Here is a 26,231-nt window from a genome sequence, read left to right as displayed (position 1 = left end):
GACGTAATGGCAGCGTCAGGACAACTTAAAATGGCTGAATATCGCCAGCTGTGCTTGATACCAAGTGTTCTCGAGAAGGTAACTCAAGTGAAACCAGCCAAGTTTAGATCTGAAGAATGGTAAAGAAATCAGCTTTTTCTATTGCTTGTTGGAGGAAAATACTAATTTAATATTATCATTCATGGATCAGTAGATTTACTTGTTGAAAGCTAGAGAATCTGATTATAAGCATCTAGTTAAGACATAGAAGGATTGAAAACTAGTTGAGTATTTGAAAGTTTAATGTCCTAGAAGCACCCAGACCAGCAATTTGCCAACACCCTGGTGCGCTGCCGAACGAAGAAGTGGACTGCTCTCAGAGGATAGTTACGCTGGAGCCAGCTGTGTGGCGGCGAGTGTGGAAAGGGCGCGTGGACCTTCCTAGAATGAGGCCGTTTACCCCAATGGCATTGTTTCTTACCTGCAGTGGGGAGGCGTCCGCCAACAAACACACCAAAGCCGTTTTAACAGAGGCAGTACTTGGTGGTCACTGAGTAGCTTTCAAAATCCATCTGTGCCGTGCGGGCGTGCACAAGCTGCTCGGACAGCCGTCTGGCCTCAGATCCTCCTGTGAAGCTTGCTTAAGGTGGGCAGCGGTGCAATAGGAAAGCTCTAAGTACCTAGGAAATAAAGAGCCATGTAAATATATGTAATAAACTTGCAGCATATGTAAAGCTTTGTTGGCGTTTATTCTACAAAAATAGAATATTTTAGCGTGAAGTTGCTGAATATAAGACCCTGGACTCTTTCATACTATGGCCTAATATTAAAGGCCCAAAATAATCTGTTTTTAAGTTTCCCCTTGTGCTAGTGTATGTATGTTATAATTGATTAGATTGTGAGCTATATTTCAAAGTAAATTCTAGTATAGTAAGTTTTATATAACTGAAAAGGTTTTATGCTTCTAAAACACTTCCTATTTTTTAAAAATGTGAAATGCAGTATGGGACTATTTTAATTTTTCTTCCTTAGGCCCAAAGATTAACTATTAAAGAGTCCCTCTAACCTTAAAGATTCATCTTGGCTTTTGACAATTTTTGTAACCTATGATACGAATATACTTTGCTGTATGATGCTAGTGTATTTTTGTCACCAGCAAGTGCAACGCAAGAGACCACTTATGCAAAAGATGTAATTTCTTACATACTACATTGTAAACATGTTTTACTTACCTTAAAGATAAATGCTAAGTTTAACAGTTAACCCAATAGTAAATTAAAAGAAAATGTGTATGTGTGTGGCAATTAAAAATTTCCGATTGTAAGTACCCTATTTTCTAATTTGGCAGCTTTTTTAGATATTTTTAAGCAGAGTGGCTAAGCTGTATTTCTCCAAATAAATTCAGATAAGATAAGACTGCCCAAGTCAAGTAATGATATCCTAAACATTAGTTTAATTAGCACTTAATGTACATACGTGAATTTGAAGCATGAAATTAAAAAACAAAATTGCTTTTTCTCCCCCTCCAAAAAAATAAAGATTCTTTTTTCAAAAATCTTCTACAATTTTTTACATCTACTTGGGTTTTGCCTTATCTTCTTCTTTCTTATTTTGGAACAGTCATTTTGTTTTCGTGCAGAATTACCTGTTTTCCTTTAACAAAAAATGCATCTTCATTCTTCATACCTTCTCTTACCGAAAATTCATATTGTATTGTCTTCTTTTCACATACAGTCACTTTCTCAATTTTAAAAACTCACAAAGCTTATCTAGAAAAGAAATGATGGAAGGCAGTTGTTACAGAATAATTAGAGATTTTACTCTTAGAGGACAGTGTGATTGCTTTTGCATTACATTAATGAATATAAACTCCTTATATATAATATAGTTAAATCGTACGTTTTTTGGAAATTACAGTATGAGATTCACTTGTGTCCACAGGTTCATCCTGACATTGCTAGACTGGGAATGAGAGAACAGGCAGAGGCAACAACATCCCCTCGGTATTGCCAAGAGAGTTCCTCTAGAAGGAGCAGGCAGAATAAAGATTTGAAAGATGGAACAACAACTTCTAAACTGATGGCAGAGCTACAAATATCTCGGAAGCCACCCCCCAGAATTCTCAGTCATGCAAGTCGTTATAAGAAATGGGGGAAATTCTTCTAAACAAAGATTACTGCCGGGCTGTAAATCTGAAAAGACAGGGCAACAAAGTATGAGCCTATCAGAGAAGGATTCCAGCCTGGCCTTGAGGAGTCATCGCTGTGTGTGTGCAGGACAGAAAAGGTGGTGGTTCTTGTATTGACCTCTCCATCTGGCTGCACAGACACTTCTATTACTCAACCAGTGGCTTTCAAACATGTTGGATCATTCCACAACGAGAAACATAGTGCATATTATGGTCCAGCATATACCTACATATGTAAAACCATATAAGTAACTGAAATAAAAATTCAGTAAACAGACATGTATTTCCATTTTTAGTATATTCCATACATGCATTCTATTTTGTACTTTATGAAATTATTTTCATTTATATATAATAAACAAATTTATGAATTATAGATAAAATTGAAGACATATTGTCCATTTATCTATATTGATGTGTAGATACCATGCACATTTTCTATTTAAATAAAAATTAATCATAATTTATCAATGGTCTATGACCATAGTTTGAAAGATAAGGAGCAACAGTCGATCCTCCCACAGTAGGAAAAGCTCTCCTCTGTCAAAGGTGCATGCTGCTCTGCCGCGTTCTCTCAGCATCCACACACAGTGTGCACAGAGTTAATTTATGTTTATTACTCTAAGAGTTCTGACATTTTCTCTTTGGTTCATTTTGTATTCTCAACTCTTCTTCCAACTTTTTGAACTATTTGTAATCTTTCTTTCCGGTAAAAACTAGAAGCAGGCAATTGTGAATTATTATGTATCGACATCCTATAGTAGATTAGCAAATTCATAAACATGTTTTGTAATTTCTAGAAGCATGTTTCTCTTTACAGCAAACTTTGCAACGTGGCATAAAACATCTCTATTGGTAGACCGAAATATCTTTTGTCTCTCTGTAAAAACATTAAAAAGTCAAAACCAGACAAATTTATGTTTAACAATCAATGTCTCAGTATACCATCTTATGTGGAAATGGTTTAGATTTTCAATGAGTATCCATTATTTAGCTTAACTTATATAAGCTTTTATCTTGTTTACATTTATTTAAACACTTGTTTTTAACAATTATGTTTGGATTAGACCTTAAGTAGTTAACCATCATCACAAGTCATTCCCCCTGCCAACAAATTCCAATACAGAAACAGCAAGAGCCCACTCAATCAATAAACTCAGGCAGAAAAATTTGTACGTTTGTACTACATTCAGTGCTGATGACTCTGAAGACTTGCCTGTTTTTATTAAACCAACAAATTTAAGCCATCTTTTATTTATCAAAGCTTTTCTCAGAACAAATGAACTTGAAAAACATTTGGGTTAGTTTCTGTATTTCTGAGAGTTTTAGGAATACTTAATTTATATAAATGTTTAATTTTGGCAATTCCATCTGGAGGTAGAAAAATATATATATATAGACACACATACATAGACATACAGAGAGACACAAACAGAAAGCTTCAAAAATTTTAGCCATGTCTCAGGTACAAAACTCAAAAGAATAGTTAGATCCAAATTGTGTTTCTCACAGATGGACTAAGTTAAGGTTATCTGCTCAAATGGCCAAAGATTTTTACTAAACTTTTTTCTTTTTTCTTTGCATGCTGTAAGGATCCTCAGTAACCTTTGGGAAAGCATTGGTATTGTCTCCAAGTTCTGTTTTTGACCAAGGAGCGTACGAAGTCCAGAAAGTTCCAGAATCATCTGACTTAGTTTGGAAAGGTGCTGTTAGAGCAAAAGAGTCAGAAGAGGGCATGGTCTCCAGTGGACAGCAAGGCAGCTTGGAGAGATGTGAATAGGGAGGAACTGAGGCTGAAAGTAAAAGCAAAGCAGCCTCGAGATCTTTTTCTTGAGAAGATAAGTGCTCAGAAAGATTTTTATTAGCTATAGTCAATTTAGAGACAGGTATCTCTTAGGGAAGCAATTTTAGAGTCTTGAATTCTTTTGGAGACCTCAGCATACCTATTAAAATAAGCTTCCCATTCTCCTTGTTTAGTTTTGGATCTCTTATTCTCCAAACATGAACACAAATAAACTAATTTCGATATTTCCAATGAGCCCTATTTGGGCTAAGCAAGTTTTAAATCACCCCGCTATACAACTGCTATTTCTCTAAAAATTTACACAGAGGGCCCATAATTTTTATACACAAATCCAGCAGGTGTCCCAAACAGGGGTTAAGCCCCTGTAGCAGTCTTAGACTGAGTACTTCCCAAAGCGGAAGCCCCAACAGGGGGTTTGTCCACATAGCAGTCCTTGACTGCATACTTCCCACTACAAGTACATGCTTACCAAAAGAGAAAGTTAATTCTCTTAAACTGGTTACAAAAGACACCCAGAATAAAAGCCAGAACCTCAACAAAGGTGGGAGGTTCAGGACCAAGAAAAGCTAACTACCTGGGCCTGGGACCATCAGGGAGATGACAGGAAGGAGCTCATGCAGGTATCTAGTTTGAAACCAACAGCAGCCCCGGAAACAAGAGCAAAGTAGCTTCAGATTCCATGTTTCTGATACCAAATATGTCAACTTAGAAAACGGAGGCAACTGCCAAGCAAAAGGAAACCATTTATTTGGGGTCTTAGATTTACAATTCGGGGAACATATCTTCCAGCAGCAGCCAGAAAAGTGTTCCCCTGAGGAGTACAAGCCAGGGGTTTTATTAGCAGAAAGGACAGCCCAGCACAATTCCCCCAGTTCTTTGTTAGGGAGGGCCAATTTATGTTACAGTCCATTGACTTACTCAAGGTCACCTTGTTGTTACCAGAAAAAGTGTATTTCTGCACAGTCCTTCAGCAAGTCCTTTCTCAGCAAATGACTCTCTTTTGGCAAGTCAGCAAGGTCAGCACAGTTTCATATTTTCAACAAAAAGGAGTCGAGGGCACAAAGTGGAGTCACTGTTGTCAACTTATTTCATAATTTCTTGTGTGTCCGTGTCGTATACACAGCAATAAGTGCCATTTCTTCTCTCCACAGAGCAATTCTGATAGCAAAGTTCAAATAAGCAACATACTCAGACAATTAAGCATCTTGGATATGCATTTTATGATTATCCTCCGCCCTGGAGGAAAAGGGAGTGCAGCAAACAACAGGCCATAGGCCAAATCTGCAAGCTAAGCAAGTTCTTACATTTTTAAGTGATTGAAAAAATTATTCTTCTTAACAATAATATTTCATGACACATTAAAATTAAATGAAATTCCTGTCTCAATGTCCATAAATAAAGCTTTATTGGAGCACAACCATGCTCAATTGTTTACCTGCTGTCTATGGCTGCTGTTGCACCACGACAGCAGAATTGAGTATTTGAGACGGACACTGGAGGTGGCACCCTTCTCACTTTGAATAGCTGCTGGGTACACTCAAAACTGCACCGACTCAGTTATAACGTGACAGCTGTTCCACTGCCATGCATGCTGTTGTGCTGTGACATTACATCTACTTTTTGTTACTAGTACATGCCCATCATATCAAAACAAAGAAAGAAAAGCGGATTTCCAAATGTTTCATTTTTAAGGCACATTGAAGTGTGGATTATTTTGTTTTCCAATTAGATGGCAAAACATTGTGTTTATTCTGCAGTGCCACTGTGCTAAAAAGAATAAAATAGGTCTTGGCATTACCAGATTAAGTGTTCATCACAACACTCCCAATTCACAGGAAGGCAACAATAAGAAAAATTAGAAAATTTAAAATAAAATAGCTCATCACAGCAGGATTTCTTCACAAAAATAAAAATGATGCTGCAACCAATGTAGGTTTCCAAATGTGAGACAAGAAAAGTCATTTACTGATGGGGAGTTCATTATATTGCGTTTTATTGCAGTGGCTGAAGAAATGTGTCCAGAGAAATGAACTTATTTAAGACGGTTAGCCTTCTGGCTGTCACAGTTCCTTGAAGAGTTGAGGACATTGGGAGCAACGTTAATAGTTGATTAAAATAAGGCGCAAGATGTCCAGTGGTTTTCCTTGGCTCTTGATAAGCCCAACGGCATTGCTGGTGCTGCGCGGTGCTGTTTACTGGAGAAACCAAGACTGAGTTTGACGTGCCCGAAGAATTAGGCTATGGCTGGTGTGTGTGGAGCAAGAACATTTTCAAAGAGGTTGAGAAAACGCTGATTCAGTACAACCGGCGTGGAAACTGTTCAGATGTGTTACAATTGCTGGTGCTAAACATCCTTGTGGAGCAGAAAAGGGCTTGGTTGGACAAATTCACCAAGTTTCTGAAAATGTAAAGTCTTTAAAGTAAATGGTTGTTTATTTTATTATTCAACAGCAGATGCTTTGCAGAAACTATTTGAATCCATCATGCGTTACTGCACCACTTGTGTCAACAGTGGGCTCTGTTCGGATTTGAGCTTTTGTCACAACAGAGGCTGGATATCGCGACTTGCCCAGTCGTGCAGTAGTTTAACAGCCTCGTGGCGGTCAAGTTTTATTGTGATTTTCTTAACTCAGAGCTAAAACTGAGTTTTCTGGAATGAGAAGAACCACCACCTTCAATCACTATTATTAAACACCGGATGAGTTTAGAAACTAGCTTTGGTGGCAGATTTGATAACGTTTCTTAATGAAATCAACCTCAAACTATAAGGGAAATTAGAGCTGACGTGTGAAACTCATACTGTAGTAAAGTCATTTAGACAACAGCTAATGTTTAAATCACAAGTGAGGGGAAGTTGCTTTATAGACTTCCTGTGCTGTCAAACGTTAAAGCGAGGAGGAAGAGCCCCATTCCCGTACACATGAGCTGGGGCTATATTTTCTGAGGTGAAACTACACTTCTAAACAGAAGTTTTGGAGCTCAATGAAAGTGCAAAGGAGCTCACCTTATGTCCACATCCACTTCCCCGTGCGATAGAGGCTCTCCCACGTCACTTCAATTGTACGTGACTAACCTGCGATCCGCAAAGCGATGACAGGGTAAGAAGAGAATATCAAGAGGAGAATCTAGTCAGATTCTGTAAGTGCCTTCCGAGTGATAAATACTCTCAGTTAAAACCATATCTTTATGGATTGATATCAGTATTTGGCAGTTCTTATCTATGTAAAAGAGCGTTTTCAAGGATAAAATATGTAAAATCTCATTGCAGGTCAGCAGTAACAGATGAATATTTGCAATCAATTTTGGTGATAGGAAACACTAACTTTGAATCCCAGCTAACAAAATGTTATTGCCCCAAAATAATTCCATTCTTTTCAGTAGTATTCCTTGTATCACAAAACATCACATTGGTTGTTATTATTATATCTCAAATGTTGTTAATAAAATTTTGCGGAAACTTGTTTTCTGTCTTGTTATGTAGGTATATACTTAATTTTATTGATTTTGCCTCTTGGCCTATAAAGCCTAAAATATTTACCGATCTGGCTCTTTACAGAGAAAATTTACTAACTCCTCGCCGGGAGACTGCAGTCTTTGTCTTGAGAAGCTTACAATTGAATTTGAGACAGACAAGACAAATGCCCATGAAACTGCAAACACTCTGAGTTTCTTTCTTTATTCTTAACTTTAAAATGTTCTTCAGAAGTACAGAAAAGCCAAGGATCCTGACCACCCACCTTTCTGCACACAGCCCATTTTCCAGAGGTCAGCAAGAGGTCATCCTGCGTTCCGTTCTCCGTTCATCAGTCTAGTCTCACTCAGCCAGAATTATCCTATTGACAAATAGGGCAGCTCCTATCCCTTCTGCCCAAGCCCTGAAGCAGCTGCCCAAAGGTTAAAGCCACAACCTCACGGTGGCCACAGGCCAGGCCTCGGAGAGCCTGCCTCCCTCACCCACCCCCACCCTCAAGTGTGCCAGCCGCACTGGCCTTTGGTTTTTCTTGGCACACTGCCTTCTTAGGGTCTTTGCATGAGCTCTTCTCTCTGCCTGGGATTGAGTTGCCTGATTTAGCAAATAAACATACAGGATGCCCAGTTAAATGTGTGTTTTAGATAAACAAATAATCTTCATATAACTATGTCCCAATATTGCATGGGCTGTACTTAGATGAAAATACTACTCATTGCTTACTCGAAAATCAGCCTTCTCCAATGTCCTGTGTTTTACCCAACAGCACTGCCTGGAACCCTCCTCCGCGGCGCCTTGGTGTCTAATCTCCTTCAAGTCTTTGCTGGGACATCTCTTTTTCAGGGAGGTCTACCCTCAGTGCCCATTTAAAACTGACAAGCATGCCACTCCCTGCCATTCCCACCCCCCTTACCTGGCTCTATTTTTTTCCTATAGCATTCGTTGCATTTTAACACACCAGATACTTCACTCATTTGTCATGTGTTCTGTTTACTTTGATCTCCTCTCATTCCAGTGTGAGCTTCACATGGGCAGGCATTTGGCAGTGGGAGGAGGCAATTCACTCCTTTCTCTCGGTACCTAGAAGAGAGCCTGGCACATGACAAGTGCTCAGGAAACTTCTGTTGAAAGATGAATAGGTGAATGTCCTCTGGACAGCATCTGGATGTCCACAGGCAACCATTCCCCCTTGAGCTTATTATATTTTTGTCAAGGTTTTTTTTCTGCCTGTTCATCCAAGCTAGAAGGCTGGCTTTGCTCCCCAGTCCTCCCTTTCTCATGTGCTGCCCTAGTCCTCTTTCCAAGATCACTGAGTCTCTGCATCCTGCTGCAGCTTCCTCTGCATTGTTCCCATCTGTTACCTGCTCACAGCCTCACGGTTGATTTCCCAGTTCCAACTCACCCTTTAGGTGTTGTGTACTACTTAAAAGTCTCCCATGAGTCTCCCTGACTCTCATCTATCCCCCTCTGATCCCTTCCTCACACTACAGCCTGATGACCTTTCTAAAATGCAAAATAATGGAAATGAATCTGCAACCACAATTTGTCAAACTAACTGTACAAGTCTCAAAACTGATAAACGGCACCAAACCATGAAGTGTAAGACAAACTGTCTAAGCTCAAGTTGGCCTAACACAAGCTCATTCAGACCTCTATATTTCAAGATAAGCCCTCAGTACAGGGACTCCATGTAGACTCAAGGGGTCAAAAAATAAGACTGTGCCAGCAACTCACCTGTTTACAAATCCTGGCGTGTCCCTGCCTAAACCCTCCTCAGAGCCATCTGAACGCTTCCAGCACCCTGCCCTCACTCTCGCTTTGCGACGATGTCAAGGCTATCCAGATGGTGCTCACTCTTGCTCAGAAAGTTGAATAAACTCAGCTCTATGAAATCAACACCTGGTGGTCTTGGTGGGAGCTTTGCAATAATCTGTTTTCTGCTTAACTCATTTCATTCCTCCCCATGGCCCACGGGGCAGTCCACCAGTCCTGTCTTAGTGTCCAGGTTGTTCCTGGTAAGCCATCTGCTCTCCTCCCCCAGCACCCCCTCACGCCTGTCCAGGCCTGGTGGCGGCTTTGCTCTTTCATCTTTCCTTGACTTCGCCGATGTGCATGTTTTAGCTGGAATGCCCCTTTCCACCTGCCTGCCTTCGTCTGCTTCCCACTCACTCTTCCAGGCACAGTTCCAGCTTCACCTCCCTAGCTGTTCATCTTTCTTATGTGCTCCCATTAGCCCTTTATGCAGATATTGGCCCCAGCACCAAAGAGTTGGCTTGCTCTGCTTACTGGAGAGAGGTGACTTGCCCTGCCCTCGGCCCAGTGCCAGGATATGACGATCACTCATAAATGTTTCCACATCAATTAACGTAACAGCTGAGCAAAATGCTGTTGTTTTCTTTTTCCCTCTTTCTTAAGATGTCTCTCATGGACTGTGAAATATCTTAAAAGGATTTAAATTTTAGCCATTTCTCCACTGGGTAGAGTAGAAAAACAGCATGGACTTCAGAGTCAGACAGACCAGGATAAAAGGCTGAATTTTGCCGTGCACTATTTATTGAGCTGCCATAGCAGAGTATGATGATGGTATTCTCAGGCTCTGGTGGCATCAGAATCATTGGCAGGGATTGTTAAAATACAATTCCTGATTCAGTGAGTCTGGTGTGGCCCAAGAATTTGCAGTCCTGACAAGTTCTCTGGGGATGCTGGCCCTGCTGGTCCAGGGACACACTTTGAGAACCACCACTGTAAGGGCTGAGAACATGAACTCTGGAGCCAAACAGATCTGTCTCTCAGCTCTGGTGTCTATTGACTCTGTGATCTTGGGCAAGAGGCAAAACTTTGCCTCAGTTTTAATTGTTGAAAGTAGATAATAATAGCATTTATCTCATGTATTGCTATAGATGTGCTGATTATTATGACTGCAACTACTATCATCACTACCGTTATTATTATTATTGATAGAGAAGTAGCTCAACCCCTCTGAGTGTCATTCGTCACATGTAAGATAGAAATAGCAGGACATCCAACAAAGCTGTTATGCGGTTTGATGCCGCGACACCAACATTAGGGCACTCAATGGACATTTGCTGCCTGCGTAAATGGAGGGCCTGGTTCATAGGAGATCCTCATTACATACTGGATTCTTTTCCTACTTTCCCGTTCAAAACACTTTGGAATATACAGCAAATTGGTCAAGTCCATAGTTTTGAGACATCTGCCCCCAAACTCCAGGAAAAGAAAAGGATGGATAACATTTTTCTTCCTTGTACTCATATTGCAAAGAACGTGTTTAGACAACCACAAAGATCTCATCAAGACCCAGCGTCTTTTGAAACCATGGTAAATGCCTTCTGTTAGCATCACCATTTTGCGAGGAGGCACAGGTCATTAACCTCTTCAAGTCTAATTTTTTAAACATTGTATTACTTTTCACCACATATTGTGTAGAGTTGTTTACAATCAGCATGTCTTATTAAGTCACTTTTCTCAATACTTGGCGAGTCCTCTACTTTTTGCCGTCCTTGTAGTCCTATGCTAAGCCGCCGTCAGACTTGCCTGGAAAACCACGCATCTCCTGCGGGCCTCTGCCTCCGTTCGCCGCCCTCCATTCCGTCTCTTCTATGTTGTGTAGTGCTGCTTGAGTGATCTGCTTAAAATACATATTTGGTCGCATCACTTCCCTTCCTTAGACCCTTTAAATTGTGTCACAGAGTCCCACAACATTGCTTAAAACAAATCACAGCTTCCTTTTTACTTCTCCTCTTCTCAGCTCCCCCTTCCCCCCAAACATTAGACATTACGACCTTTCAGTTCCTCTAACCTCTCTCAGTAGCAATCTGCTGAAAAAAGAAACACATCTTTATCAAGATTAAACAATTTTAACCATGAAATTGCTTTAATTTTACCCTTTGTGATGTGGAGAAAAGAAAAATCATGATAATCCCACTATCCTAATATATTGTCATCATTTTTATCTGTGGAATCACAGTATAAACCTCTGCCATAATCTTCCATGAAATAAACACCTGTTCCATATCCAGCGGGTATGAAGTCATCCTGTTGTTTCCTTGGTAAGTTTTCATAAATGCCACGGTCTTACCTCATTTTTTCCATGAGACTTACTAAATTTTGTCACATGTAATCATACAATCTAGCACTTATAAATTGTTCTTACATTTATATTTTTACAATGTCCTTCCTTATTATATAATATATTGAGACACATATACAAACAGATATACACATATACACATACACACACATATATGTACACATATATATTATACATTACTCCATATAAGTATATAAATTATGGAAACATGTAGATGAGATAGTAAAATTTACCCATGATTGCACTACTCAGAAATAACCACAATGATCCTTGTGGAATATATTTCCCACCTTTTCAGAATTCTGCTTTTACATAAGTGGTCTAAGACTGTGTCATGCTTTTCACACTTCATATTGTATCATAAGCATCTCCTATGTAATTAAAAATCACCCTAAAGGAGACTTTTCAACGATGCAGTAATATTTTATGGTACACAGGCTCCAAGTCTGTTAACCATTCCCTGGAACCAGGTGTGTAGCTGATTCCAATGCTTCTGGTAAACCAGACTAGTTCACAGCAGTGCAGTCATTGGATCAACAGGAATGAATAAATAAAGTGTTTTTGCTATAAATTGTCATTCCCAAGTTTTAACCCATTTATACTCCCACAAGAAACATATGGATGAGGGTTGCACCATCCAGAATATAAGCATGTCAAGGGACTGAACCAAAGCTTTGTTTTGCAGCTCCAAATGTCATTGCATACGAGATGATTTAGGTGGTTCTTGATGAAAGGCACTTATTAAATGTTTTCTTTTATATAACTAGCACTTTAAAAGCCCATGTAGGGGCTGGCCCCATGGCGTAGTGGTTAAGTTCAGCAAGCTCCACTTTGGTACCCGGGTTTATGGTTTCATATCCGGGACCTGCTCCACTTGTCAGCCATGCTGTGGCCCCCACCCACATACAAAATAGAGGACTTTGACACGGGTGTTAGCTCAGGGCTAACTTTCCTCAGACAGACAAAACAAAACAAAAAAGCCCATGTGGCAAGGAACTAATATCTCTGGCGACAGCCAGAGGACCTGAGTGAGTGATCTGAGGAGCAGTGAGAGCCTGAGCCAGGGGACCCAACTAAACTGTGCTGGGCTCCAGAGCCCAGAAACTGAGGTGACAGAGGGCGTTGTTTTAAACCACTAAATCTGGGAGATTAGTAATTCAGCAGGAGACAACTACAAGGACAGGGTACTCCCATGACAATACCTAAAACGTGGGCGTGGCTTTGGAACCAGGTCGTGGAGGCTGGAAGAATGCTGAGGAGCATGTCAGAGAAAGCCTAAGCTGCCTTCTATAGACTGTTAGTAGAAATCTGGGCCTCAAGTCACTGGGACTTGCCAGGGCTCAGAAGGAAGTGAGGATGATGTGACAGGAAGCTAGGCCAAGGGGGGCCTTCCTGTGGAGAAAGCTTAGCAACATCATCACCTTCAGCAAAACTGAAGCTGCAAGCTCATACAGGGCCTGCATTGTAGGGCTGTGACAGAGCTCCGCCGTTCACTTTTGGACTTCAGGAAAGATCACATGCTGTCTACCCAACACCCCACTGGACGTGTATTCATCAAATGCCTCCTATATGCACATCTAAAAGCCTCAAAGACGAATGCAGATGTGTCAGAAGTGAGCTTTCAATATCCACGTGGGTTGGAGCTATAGGGTGCCTCTGTGTCTGGGGGATTCAGAACTCTGGAGCTAAATCTGGCTGGGCTGAAGAGTCTCCCTCTTCTCCTCTCCACCAAGGTCCTTCTGAAAATCAATAAGGTGAAAAGCTTCCCAGTCCAGTTATCAGAGGGCTGGTTCTGGGACTTCCAGAACAATATGAAGAGGCTCCTTAAAGAGTGGAGGAAACGAAGCCGTCTGGAATTCTATGAGTTCCTTGGAGTTTGGCGCCACCTACAGGGCCTCAGAGAATGAGCTCTGGTTTAGCTCGTTTTATCAGGTGATTTATTGTGGAGGGTTATCCTGGCAGCTTCCCCTGCCAGGAAGAGGGACCACAGAGGACAGCTCCAGCATGCATGTGAGTAAGGCAGTGACAGCGACCCTCCTTCCATATCTTTGTTCTTCAGTATTTTTCTGCAGACCATTATGAAATCTTAACCTCCCTTCTGAGAGGCAACAGGAGCAGCTGCTCTCAGCTGTCAGAGATCAGGAATGTCAACAAAGCGCTCACATATAAGACCCTTTCAGAATGAGACACTGCTGTCTTCCAGCACCAGGTGTTGCTACACAATGAGGTACGACAATCTATCCAACACCCAGGAGCACGTGTGAGGTCTGAGAGCAAAAGGGAAATATATTCTCACCAAAACCAAGAAGAAATGTCTGAAGAAGACATTGAAGGTACCTTTGACAATGTTTGCGCAGAAACATTTCTTTAGGCTGGAAGTGGAGTTTCTTCATGTTGTGTATATTTTAACACAATAAAAATTTCTTGAAAATCTAAACTGAACTTGCTTTCTGAAGAGAGGGACCTGCCTGCTGAGGTCCACTTGAAAAGTGGAAATGTTTAATCTTAATGTGTATAAAATATAAGATTGTTTGAAGCTTTGATTGAAAGAAGATGAAAGAATGAAGGTAAATATATATATATATATATAATCCCCTTTGTGTATTCATTTAATCAACTCTGTTCCCTACACCCCAGAATACACCCCAAGACAACAGCCTAAGGAAATTCCACTTCTGGGTATATACATCAAAGAATTGAAAGCAGGAACTCGAACAGATATTGGTATGCCAAACATTGGTTCCAATATCATGAAGGTTTTTCCCCATGTTTTCTTCTAAAAATTTTATAATTTTAGTTCTAACATTTAGATCTTTGATCCATTTTGAATTAATTTTTGTATATGGTGTAAGATAGGGTCTAACTGCAGTTTTTCCATGTGGATATCCAGTTTTCCCAGCACTATTTGTTGAAAAGACTGTCCTTTCCCATGGAATGGTCTTGACACCGTTGTTGAAAATCATTTGACCATGTATTTGAGGGTTTATCTCTGGGCTCTCTCTACTCTTCTGTTGCTCTGTATATCTGTCTTTACTCCAGGACCACACTACTTTGATTGCTGTAGCTTGGTAGCAAGTTTAAAATCAGGGACTGAGTCTTCCAGCTTTATTCTCTTTCAAGACTGTTTTGGCTATTCAGGGTCCCTTGAGATTCCATGTGAACTTTAGGACGGATTTTTCTAATTCTGCAGAAAACACCGCTGCGATTTTGGTAGGGAGTTTAGATTTTTTTTTTTCTTTAAGATTAGCACCTGAGCTAATATCTGTTGCCAATCTTCTTTTCTTTCTTCTTCTTCTCCCCAGAGCCCCCCAGTAAACAGTTGAATATTCTAGCTGTGAGAACCTCTGGTGTGGCAAGTGGGACGTCGCCTCAGCATGACCTGATGAGAGGCGCCATGTCCGCGCCTTGGATCCGAGCCCGCAAAACCCTGGGCCACAGAAGCGGAGTGCGCAAACTTAACCACTCCGCCATGGGGCCGGCCCCTAGATTCTTATTTGGAGGTGAAAATGTAAACATTAAAAAAATTTAGAGCTCTGGTTATCAGCTTGACTCCCCGACACTGCATTTGTAAATGTCTAAAGCTCATGTTTGTTCATCTCGCAGAAGAATGCTCCTTTTACCACCAAAGTGCATATTTTTCATGAAGGGGTTTTTTACTGACAAAAAAGTTCACGTTCTGGAGGACTTTCTTGGAGCCGCTGACCTTTGTTTCAATAAGGCGAGCTGAACAGCAGGTGAGATGACTGCGTCCCCAGGACCCCAAACAGACCAGGATCTTTGGTCACCTGCCCAGCTGACCAAAGTCATATGACTGAGAAATTGGACTCTTTTGTGTGTGTGTGTGAGGAAGATTGTTGCTAGCTAACATCCTCTATTCTATAAATGGGACACCGCCACAGCATGGCTTGATGAGGGGTGTATAAGTCCAAGCCCAGGATCTCAACCTGCCAACCCCAGGCCACCAAAGCAGAGCACCCAAACCTAACCACTATGCCACCGGGCCAGCCCCAGAGAGACTGGACTCTTGAGAGAGAGATCAGAAAGTTTACTCATAAGTCAAGTTAAAGAAGTAAGCAAAGATGTGATGTGGTGCCTCTGGAAAGGCCTGCTGCCCTCACCTCTGCCCACGAGCCCGTGGCCCAGCCTCACTGGAGGTCCAAATGCAGGGCCCCCTCTCCAGGAGCTGCAAGTCCTTACAGCATGATCTTCCCAGAGAGAACACTATAGATCCTGAATTTCTGGCACAGGAAACTAATGGTTTTCCTGTGCCAGAAATTCAGAATCTACAAATAAATAATCTTAAAATTCACCTAACAGAGCTAGAAAAAGAAGAACAAACAAAGCCCAAAAGTCAGCAGAAGGAGGGAAATAATAAAAATCAGAGCAGAAATAAATAAAATAGAGAATAAGAAAAACAGTAAAAAGGATTAATGAAACCAAGAGCTGGTTCTTTGAGAAGATAAACAAAATTGACAAGCCCTTAGCCAGACTCACCAAGAAAAAAGAGAGAAGGCTGAAATAAATAAAATTAGAAATGAAAGAGGAGAAATTACAGCAGATACTGCAGAGATATAAAGGATTATAAGAGAATATTACAAAAAACTATATGCACACAAATTCAATAACCTGGAAGAAATGGATGAATTCCTTGACTCATCCAACCTCCCAAAACTGAATCCAGAAGAAATAGAGAATCAGAACAGACCAATCACAAGTACAAAGATTAAAACCGTAATCAAAAACCTCCCAAAAAACAAAAGTCCAGGACCAGATAGCTTTTCTGGAGAATTCTATCAAACATTCAAAGATTTAGTACCTATCTTCTCAAACTATTCTGAAAAATTGAAGAAGATGGAATGCTTCCTAACACATTCTATGAGGCCAACATTACCTTGATAGCAAAACCAGACAAGGACATCACAGAGAAGGAAAACTGCAGACCAATATCACTGATGAACATCAATGCAAACATCCTTAACAAAATATTGGCAAACTGAATACAGCAATACATTAAAAGGATCATACACCATGATCAAGTGGGATTTATTCCAGGGACACATCCTCAAATCAATCAATGTGATACACCACATTAACAAATTGAGGAATATTATTCACATGTTCATCTCAATAGACACAGAGAAAGCATTTGGCAAAATCCAACATCTATTTATGATAAAAAAAAACTCTCAATAAAATAGGTGCAGAAGGAAAGTACCTCAACATAATAAATGCTATATATGACAAACCCTCAGCCAACATCTTAATGGTGAAAAATGGAAAGCCATCTCCCTGAGAACAGGAACAAGTGTGCCCATTCTCACGACTCTTATTCAACATAGTACTTGAGGTGTTGGCCAGAGCAATTAGGCAAGAAAAAGAAATAAAACGAATCCAACTTGGAAAGGAAGAAGTGAAATTTTCACTATTTGCAGATGACATGATTCTATATACAGAAAACCCTAAAGGACCCACCAGAAAACTATTAGAAATAGTCAAAAAGTACAGCAAAGTTTCATGGTATAAAATCAATTTAAAAAATCACTTGCATTCCTATACCCTAACAATAAACTAACAGAAAGAAAAATCAGGAATACAATCCCATTTATAATCACAAGAAAAAGAATAAAATACCTAGGACTAAACTTAAGCAAAGAGGTAAAAGACCTGTACACTGAAAACTATAAGACATTATTGAAAGAAATTGAAGAAGACATAAAGAAATGGAAAGATATTCCATGTTCATGGATCAGAAGAATAAGTATAGTTAAAATGTACATACTACCCAAAGCAATCTACAGATTCAACGCTATCCCAATCAAAATTCCAATGACATTCTTCACAGAAATAGAACAAAGAATCCAAAAATTTATATGGAACAACAAAAGACCCCGAATATCCAAAGCAGTCCTGAGCGAAAAGAACAAAGCTGGAGGCATCGCAATCCCTGACTTCAAAACATACTACAAAGCTACAGTAATCAAAAGAGCATGGTACTGGCACCAAAACAGATTAACAGATCCATGTACAAGAATTGAAAGCCCAGAAATACATCTATGGACAGCTAATTTTTGACAAAGAAGCCAAGAACATACACTGGAGAAAGGAAAGTCTCTTCAATAAATGGTGTTGGGAAAACTGGAGAGCCACATGCAAAAGAATGAAAGTATACCATTATCTTTCACCATACAGAAAAATTAAATCAAAATGGATTAAAGATTTGAATGTAGGATCTGAAACCATAAAACACCTAGAAGAAAATATAGGCAGTACACTTTTTAACATTGATCTTAGCAACATCTTTTTGAGTACCATGTCTACTCAGGCAAGGGAAACAAAAGAAAAAGTTATCAAATGGGACTACTTCAGACTAAAAAGCTTCTGCAAAGCAAAGGAAAACCACAAATGGAAAGACAACCCACCAACAGGGAGAAAATATTTGCAAATCATTTATCAGACAAGGGATTGATCTCCAAAATGTGTAAAGAGCTCATACAACTCAACAACAACAACAAAAAACACAAATAACCCAATCAAAAACTGGACAGAGGAAATGAACAGTTTTCCAAGGAAGATATACAGATGGCCAACATGAAAAGATGCTCAACATCACTAATTATTAGGGAAATGCAAATCAAAGCTACAATGAGATATCACCTTACACTGATCACAGTGGCTATAATTACCATGACAAAAAACAACAAATGTTGGAGAGGATGTGGAGAAAAAAGAATGCTCATACACTTCTGGTGGGAATGCAAACTGGTGCAGCCACTATGGAGAACAGTATGGAGATTTATCAAAAATTTAAAAATAGAAATACCATATGATCTAGCTATCCCACTACTGGGTATTTATCTAAAGAACTTAAAATCAATGATGCCAAGAGATTTATGTACCCTTATGTTTATTGCAGCAAAATTCACAATAGCCAGGATGTGGAAACAACCCAAGTGTCCTTCTACAGATGCATGGATAAAGATGTGCTATATATATATATATATAATGGAATACTACTTAGCCATAAAAAAAGATAAAATGGTCCCATTTGCAACAACATGGATGGACCTGGAGAGTATGATGTTAAGTGAAATAAGCCAGACAGTGAAAGACAAATACTGCATGATTTCACTCATATGTGGAAGAAACACACTTCAGACCTAAAGACACTCACAAACTGAAAGTGAAGGGATGGAAAAAGATACTCCATGCAAAAAGCCAAGGAAAGAAAGCTGGGGTAGCAACACATATCAGACAAAATAGATTTTAAAACAAAAACGGTAACAAGAGACAAAGAAGGGCACTACATGATGATAAAGGGAACAATCCAACAAGAGGATGTTGCACTTGTAAATATCTGTGCAACAAACATAGGAGCACATAAATATATACATCAATTATTAACAGATGTAAAAGGAGAAATAGACAGTAACACAATAATAGTAGGGGACTTTAACACTCCACTTACACCAATGGATAGATCATCCAAACAGATGATCAATAAGGAAATATTGGCCTTAAATGACACATTAGACCAGATGGACTGAGTAGATATATACAGAACAGTCCATTAAACCACAGACTACACATTCTTTTCAAATGCACATGGAACATTTTCCAGGAATGATCACATATTAGGCCACAAAAAAGTCTCAATAAATTGAAGAAGATTGAAATAATACCGAGCATCTTTTCTGACTACAACAGTATGAAACTAGAAATCAACTACAGGAAGAAAATCAGAAAAGCCACAAATATGTGGAGATTAAACAAAATGTTACTAAACAACGATTGGGTCAATAAAGAAATCAAAGGATAAATTAAAAAAAAGTACCTGGAGACGAATGAAAATGAAAATATGACATGCCAAAATTTATGGGATACAGCAAAAGCTAAGAGGGAAGTTTATAGCAATACAGGCCTACCTCAACAAACAAGAAACATCTCAAATAAACAATCTAGGGGCCGGCTCCGTGGCCAAGTGGTTAAGTTCGTGCACTCCGCTGTGGAGGCCGAGGGTTTGGATCCGGGTCACGGACATGGCACTGCTCCTCAGGCCACGTTGAGACGGTGTCCCACATCCCACAACTAAAAGGACCTGTAACTAAGATATACAACTGTGTACGGGGGGGGGGGTGGGGGGTGGGGGGGGTTTGGGAAGATAAAGCAGAAAAAAACAAAACAAAACAAAAAACAATCTAACAATGCACCTAAAGAAACTGGAAAGAGAACAAACAAAGCCCAAAATCTGTGGAAGGAAGGAAATAAAAATCAGAACAGAAATAAATGAAATAGAGACTAAAAAAAAAAAAATTAGAAAAAGTCAATGAAACAAAGAGCCAGTTCTTTGAAAAGATAAAATTGACAAACCTTAACTAGACTCACCAAGAAAAAAAAGAGAGAAGGCCGAAACAGGTAAACTCAGAAATGAAAGAGTAGAAATTACAACAGACACCTCAGAAATACAAAAGCTTATAAGAGAACACTGTGAAAAGCTATATACCAACAAATCGGACAATCTAGAAGAAATAGATAAATTCTTAGAATCATACAACCTTCCAAAACTGAATCAAGAAGAAGAGAATTTGAATATACCAATCACCAGTAGGAAGACCAAAACCGTAATCAAAAATATCTCAAAAAATAAAAATCAGGACCAGATGGCTTCCTTGGTGAATTCTACCAAATATTCGAAGAAGACTTAATACATATCCTTCTAAAATTCTTCCAAAAAATTGAAGAGGAGGGGAACCTTCCTAATTCATTCTACAAAGACAACATTACCCCAATGCCAAAAACAGACAAGGACAACACAAAGAAAATTATAGGCCAATATCACTAATGAACATTGATGCAAAAATCCTCGGCAAAATACTAGCAAACCGAACACAATACATTAAAAAGATCATACACCATGATCAAGTGGTATTTATTCCAGGGATGCAGGGATGGTTGAACATCCACAAATCAATCAACGTGATACACCACATTAACAAAATTAAGAATAAAATCACATTGTCACCTCAATAGATGCAGAGAAAACATTTAACAAGATATGGCACACATTTGTGATAAAAACTCTGAATAAAGTGCATATTGAAGGAAAGTACCTCAAAATAATAAAGGCCATATATGACAAACCCACAGCTAATATCATTCTCAATGGAGAAAAACTGAAAGCCATCCCTCTAAGAACAGGAACCAGAGAAGAATGCCCATTTTCCCACCCTTATTTAACATAGTATTGGAAGTCCTAGCCAGAGCAATCAGGCAAGAAACAGAAATAAAAGGGATCCAAATTGGAAAAGAAGTGAAACTGTTGCTATTTGCAGACAACTTGATTTTATTTATAGAAAACCCTAAAGAATCCACCAAAATACTTTTAGAAATAATAAATGAATATGGCAAAGTTGCAGGATACAAAATAAACCAAAAAAATCAGTTGCATTTCTATACACTAGGAATGAAGTAGCAGAAAGAGAAATTAAGACTACAAACCCATTTACAATTGCAACACAAAGAATAAAATACCTAGGAATAAACTTAACCAAAGATGTGAGAGACCCGTACACTGAAAACTATAACACATTGTTGAAAGAAATTGAAGAAAGCACAGAGAAATGGATATTCCATGCTCTTGGTTTGGAAGAATTAATGTAGTTTACAAGTCCATACTTCCTAAAGCAATCTACATATTTAATGCAACCCCTACTAAAGTTCCAAAAACATTTTTCCCAGAAATAGAACAGAGAATCCTAAAATTTATATGGAACAACAAAAGATGCCAAATAGCCATGGAAATCCTCAGAAAAAAGAACAAAGCTAGAGGCCTCATCCCTGACTTCAAAATATACTACAAAGCTATAGTAATCAAAGCAGCATGGTTCTGGCACAAAAACAGACACATAGATCACAGGAACATAATTGAAAGCCCAGAAATAAGACCATATGTTTATGGACAGCTAGTCTTTGACAAAGGAGCCAAGAACATACAATGGAGAAAGGAAATTCTCTTCAACAAATCATATTGGGAAAACTGGACAGCCACGTGCAAAATAATGAAAGTAGACCATTATCTTAACTCAAAATAGATTAGAGACTTGAAGGTAAGTTCTCAAACCATAAGACTCCTAGAAGAAAATACAGGCAGTACACTCTTTGACATTGGCTTTAGCAGCATCTTTTTGAATACCATGTTTACTCAGGCAAAGGAAACAAAAGAAAAATAAACAAAACAAAAGAATAAATTAAAAAATTGGAACTACATCAGACTTAAAGACTTCTGCAAGGAAAAGGAAACCAAGAACAAAATGAAAAGACAACCAACCAACTGGGAGAAAATACTTGCAAATCATATATCTGACAAGGGCTTAATTTCCAAAATAAATAAAGAACTCATACAACTCAGCAACATAAAAACAAACAACCCAATCAAAAAATGGGCAGAGGATATGAACAGACACTTTTCCAAAGAAGATATATAAATGGCCAACAGGCACATGAAAAGATGTTCAACATCACTAATCACTAGGGAAACGCAAATCAAAATGACAATGAAATATCACCTCACACCTGTTAGAACGGCTATAATCACCAAGACAAAAAATAACAAATGTTGGAGAGGATGTGGAGAAAAACTAACCCTTATATCCTTCTGGTGGAAATGCAGACTGGTACAGCAACAATGGAAAACAGTACGGAGATTTCTCAAAAAATTAAAAATAGAAATACCATACCACCAACTGTCCCACTACTGGGTATTTATCCAAAGAATTTGAAATCAACAATTCAAAGAGATTCATGCATTCCTATGTGTGTTGCAGTATTATTCACAATAGCCAAGACATGGAAGCAACCCAAGTGTTCATCAACTGATGAATGGATAAAGAAGATATGGTATATATATACAATGCAATACTACTCAGTCACAAAAAAGAGAAAATCATCCCATTTGCAACATGGATGGACCCTGAGGGTATTCTGTTAAGCAAAATAAGCCAGACAGAGAAAGACAAACACCACATGATTTCACTCATATGTGGAAGATAAACACATGGATAAAGAGAACAGATTAGTGGTTACCAGAGGAGAAGGGGATTGGGGGGATGGACAAAAGGGGTAAAGGGGCACATATATGTGGTAACAGATAAAAATGAGACTATTGGTGGTGAGCACGATGCAGTCTACACAGAAACTGATAAATAATAATGTATACCTGAAATTTCACAAGGTTTTAAACCATGATGATATCAATAAAATAAAAAAAAATTTATTGTTAAAAAATTCTAATCATCATCTGAGCTTTCAACGAGTCATGATCTTTTTGCTGGTAGAGGCTTTTGCCTCAATGTTGATGGCTGCTGAATGATCAGGGTTGTGTTTGCTGAAAATTGGTGTGGTTGTGGCAATTTCTTAAAATAAGACAACAATGAAGTTTGGTACATTGATTGACTCTTCCTTTCATGAACAAGTTCTCTATAGCATGAGATGCTGTTTGAAAGCATTTTAGCTACAGTAGAACTTTTTTCAAAATTGGAGTCAATCCTCTCAAACCTTGCCTCTGTTTTATCAACTAAGCTTATGTAATATTCTAAATCCTTTGTTATCATTTCAACAATCTTCACAGCACCTGCATCAGGAGTAGATTCCATCTCAAGAAACCACTTTCTTGGTCATCCATAAGAAGCAACTCCTCATCTGTTAAAGTTTTATCATGAGATTGCAGCAATTCAGTCATGTCTTCAGGCTCCACTTCTAGTTCTAGTACTCATGGTGTTTCCATCACATATGCAGTTATTTCCTCCACTGAAGTCTCGAACCCCTCATGGATGACTATCCATATGACTATCCATGAGGATTGAAATCAATTTCTTCCAAATTCCTGTGAATGTGGATATTTTGAACTCTTCCCATGAAACGTGAATATTCTTAGTGGTACCTAGAATGGTGAATCCTTTCCAGAAGGTTTTCAATTTACTTTGCCCAGATCCATCAGAGAATTCACTATATAAGGCAGCTATAGCCTTATGAAGTGTATTTTTAAATAACAAGACTTGAAAGTCAGAATTACTCCTTAATCAATGGGCTGCAGAATGGATGTTGTGTTAGCCAGCATGAAAACAACATTAATCTCACTGTACGTCTCCATCAGAGCTCCAGGGCGACCAGTTCATTGTCAATGAACAGTGACACTTTGGAAGAAATCTTTTTTTTTCTCAGCAGTAGGTCTCAACAATGGGCCAAAAATATGCAGTGAGCCATGTTGGAAACAGATGTACTGTCATCCAGGCTTTGCTGTTCCATTTATAGGACATAGGCAGAGTAGATGTAGCGTATTTCTTAAAGTCACCAGCCACATTAGCCCCTAATAAGAGAGCCAGTCTGTCCTTTGAAGCTTTGAGGCCAGGCATTGGCTTCTCCTCTCCAGCTATGAAAGTCCTTGATGGCATCTTATTCAAGAGAAGGCTGTTTCATCTACATTGAAAATCTGTTGTTTAGTGTGGCCGCCTTCATTAATTGTCTTAGCCAGATCTTCTGGAGAACTTGCTGCAGCTTCTGCACCAGCACTTGCTGCTTCACCCTGCACTTTTATGTTATGGAGATGGCTTCTTTCCTTAAACCAACCTCTGCCAGCTTCAAACTTTTCTTCTGCAGCTTTCTCACCTTTCTCAGCCTTCATATAATTGAACAGAATTAGGGCCTTGCTCTGGATTAGGCTTTGGCTTAAAGGAATGTTGGTTTGATCTTCTGTCCAGACTACTAAAATTTTCTCGATATCAGCAATAGGGCTGTTTTGCTTTCTTACAATTTGTGTATTCACTGGAGTAGCACTTTTAATTTCCTTCAAGAACTTTTCCTTTGCAGAGGACAAGTTTGGAAGATGGCAGAATAGGGGGATCCTGAGCTCATCTCCTCCCACAGACACAACAAACCTGTGGAACAATTTCTTCTGAAAAGAGATCTAGAAACTGGATGAAAAGAAGCTCCACAACAAAGGACAACACAGAGAGGGGTGGAAGATGCAGATTTACAACCTGCTGAGGGAAAACCATGCCCTAGCTGAGGCGCTTCATCATTGGGAATGATCTCAAAGGTACAGACTTTTTCACAGAGTGGTGGGGTATTCGAGATCCACATTAGGCACCCCAGCCCTTAGACCCAGCACAAGAGAGACAAGACCACAAAACATCTGGCTTTGAAAACCAACAAGAATACACCCAGGAAAACTACAGAACTTCAGGCAAAGGAAAACCTTCTCTTAAAGGGCCCATGCACAGACTCACTCAACTTAGAAACCAGCACAAAAACATTAGATAGAAAACTGCATAGTCCATTGGCAAAAGAGACTCACTTGCTAAGCTCAGAGCACATCCTGGAGAGGCAGGAGACAGCTTGGTCTCCCCACAACCAGGGAGTGAGACACTGGCAGTAGCCATTTTTGTGACCTAGATCAGCAGAACTAACATAGATGCTGGCAGGTGCCATTTTGGAATCCTCCCTCTAACCTGTTAGTGCAGGGGCCTGCCTCACCCACTGGAGCACTTGAGGCAATTGAGAGCAGGCAGCCCACACCAGGTCCTGCTCCACCCACCAGTGAGCCAGCAGCAGATTTGTGCCACCGGGCCTCACAACCAGCCACACAGGGGATACGCCCCACCCACCAACAGTGCCCAAAATGGTCATGTGCTGGTACATAGGAGCCTTCCCTGCCCACCATCACATATGAGCCAGTAACACAACCCTGGGCCACACAGCCAGCTTGTGCCAAAGGTCTGCCCCACCCAAGAGCAAGCTAGCTACAGCTAAGTCACCAGGCTGCACACCCAGCTGCATCAGGGGCATCCCTTGCCCACCAGTGAGCTAGCAACATCTGTGCACCTAGCAGCCAGCCTCGTCAGGGGCATGCCCCACCCACCAGTGCACACAAGGCAGCTGACTGCCATCAGGTCTTGCAACCAGCCACAGTGGGGGCCTGCAGCAGTCATGTGCACCTGGGCCTACTAACCAGCCACACCAGGGGCCTGTCCCACCCACCAGCAAACAGGGAGTGTTTGTGCTCTACCAGGTTTTTCAGCCAGCCATGCCAGGGCTTGATCTGCCCAGTAACATGTGTGTAGCAGGCACAGATAACCAGGCATCACAACCAGCCAGCCCAGGGGCCAGCCCAGCCTACATACATGCATGCAGTGGTAGTGGGACTGCCACAACAGAAGGCCACACTCAGCACACACAGGGGACACCCCTGGAGCATTTGGTATGGGTGGAAAGAGGGGAGAACACTGCTGGATCACATAAGACCACACTTCCAAGATTAGGGGACATAACTGATCTACCTAATACATAGAAATAAACACAAAGACGTAGGGAAAATGAGAAGACAAAGGAATATGCTCAAATAAAAAAACAGGACAAATCCTCATCAAAAGTGCTAAATAAAACAGAGACATTAAATCTACCTGATAAAGAATACAAACTAATGGCCAGAACGATGCACACTGAAATATATAGTAAAGGTAGTAGATCAACCACCTATAAAGTCAAAATGAAGGTCAAAAGACAAATATATCGAACTCCTCCACATCTACAATAAGAGGGCAAGGATACCCAAAATTAAAAAGGATAAAATACGATGTCAAAAACAAAACATGGGGGCCAGCCTGGTGGGGCAGTGGTTAAGTTCTCA

General features: G+C 39.9%; 1 long non-coding RNA gene across 3 annotated transcripts in view; it reads right to left on the bottom strand.

Moving 5' to 3' along the window:
- LOC138918830 (uncharacterized) overlaps positions 1-26,231 on the bottom strand; it is a 63,026-nt gene that overhangs the window by 22,969 nt on the left and 13,826 nt on the right. For all 3 annotated transcript variants that reach the window (XR_011428644.1, XR_011428646.1, XR_011428645.1), the window contains exons 2-3: positions 1,625-1,748; positions 461-659 (exon numbers count right to left, since the gene is read on the bottom strand). This is a non-coding gene — a long non-coding RNA (uncharacterized lncRNA). The remainder of the gene's footprint in view (positions 1-460; positions 660-1,624; positions 1,749-26,231) is intronic.

The sequence above is a fragment of the Equus caballus genome, chromosome 18, assembly GCF_041296265.1.
Source record: "Equus caballus isolate H_3958 breed thoroughbred chromosome 18, TB-T2T, whole genome shotgun sequence".
Taxonomy (NCBI): domain Eukaryota; kingdom Metazoa; phylum Chordata; class Mammalia; order Perissodactyla; family Equidae; genus Equus; species Equus caballus.
The sequence above is the reverse complement of the archived record's forward strand: the minus strand, read 5'-3'. Positions and strand labels throughout refer to the sequence as shown.